Here is a 1,708-nt window from a genome sequence, read left to right as displayed (position 1 = left end):
CCGCTTCTGCGCCTCAACTACCGCAGGTGCGGTACCGCTTCTGCGGCTACATGACCACATATGCGGTCTCTTCAATTCTGGCCCAACACCGAATTTGCATCCCTCCTAGCTGCTTCTGTGGATCCACACCTGCGGCCCAAGTCTCGCAGGTGCGGTTACACCAGAAGGCAACAGACTCAGCTCTTCCTCCAAATTCCAATTCGATCTGTTAACGACCTGGAATCCACCCGAGGCCCCCGGGACACTGTACAATCACACCAACCAGTCCCATAACATAATGCGGACTAGCTTGGGGCCTTAAATCATATCAAACAATGCTAAAACCATGAATCACACTCCATTTCAAACATGATAAACTTTAGAACTTTGAACTTCTTCATCCAATGCCGAAACCTATCAAATCACATCCGATTGACCTCAAATTTTGCACACAAGTCATATTCGACATTACGGAACTATTCCAACTTCCGAAATCAAAATCCAACCCTGATATCAAAAAGTTCACTTCTAGTCAAACTTCTCAAAAACCTTCAAATTTCAAATTTAGCCAAATGACTCTAAAATGACCCACGGACCTCTGAATTCACTTCCTATCACGCTCCTAATACCTGAATCACCATATGGATCTATTCCCAGACTCGGAATCTCAAACGGACATTGATAACACTGAAATTCACTACAACCCAAACTTATGAAATTCTTCCAAAGAGCTAACTCCCACAATAGGTGCCTAAACGTTCCTGGGTCTTCCAAAAACCCGATTCGGACATACGCCCAAGTACCAAATCATCATACGAACCTGCTGGAACCTTCGAATCCCGATTCCGAGGTCATTTACTCAAAAATCCAATCTTAGTTAATTTTTTCAACCTAAAGCTTCCTAAATGAGAATTCTTTTTCCAAACCAACTCCGAACTTCCCGGAATTCAATTTCGACCATGCGTACAAGTCAGTATACCTGAAGTGAAGTTTCTCATAGCCTCTGTGACGACCTGGCCAGTGGTCTCATGAGTTACCGCTCTGTTTTCCCCTATTTTTTCTTCTGATTGCTTTATTATTTGGTTCTATATGTTATCGGGTTGGTTGGCTTGGGTTCGGAAAAGTTTTGAGAAGGTTTGAGACACTTAGTCTCTTTTGAGGAAGCTTAAGTTGGAAAGGTCAACCGGATGTTGACTTAGTGTTAGAGGGCTCAGATGTGAGTTTTGATGGTTCGGATAGATTTGAGAGTTGATTTGGGAATTACGAGCACGATCGGAATGTGTTTTGGAGGTCCAAAGTAGATTTAGGCTTGAATTGGCGAAATTGGATTTTCGGCATTTTCCGGTTGATATGTGAGATTTTGATATAGGGGTCAGAATGCAATTCCAAGAGTAGCATTAGTTCTGCTGTGTCATTTGGGATGTGTGTGCAAAATTTCAGGTCATTCGGACATGGTTTGGTTAGGTTTTTGATCAAAAGCGTAATTTAGAAGATTTGGGGAACTTAGGCTTGAATCCAATGTGTTTTGGTTGATTTGATGTTGTTTGAAGTATTTTGAAGATTGGTATAAGTTTGGATGGTGGTTTATGATGTGTTTGTACTTTTGATTGAGGTCCGGGGGGCCTCAGGGGGATTTCGGATGGTTGACGGAAGATTGGAGTTGGGTTGTGGCAGCTGAAGTTTTCCCATTGCTATCATAACTTCACCTGCGGCTAGGGGATCGCAGTTG

The sequence above is a fragment of the Nicotiana tabacum genome, chromosome 1 (assembly GCF_000715075.1).
Source record: "Nicotiana tabacum cultivar K326 chromosome 1, ASM71507v2, whole genome shotgun sequence".
Taxonomy (NCBI): Eukaryota; Viridiplantae; Streptophyta; class Magnoliopsida; order Solanales; family Solanaceae; genus Nicotiana; species Nicotiana tabacum.
This window is presented reverse-complemented; position numbering follows the sequence as displayed.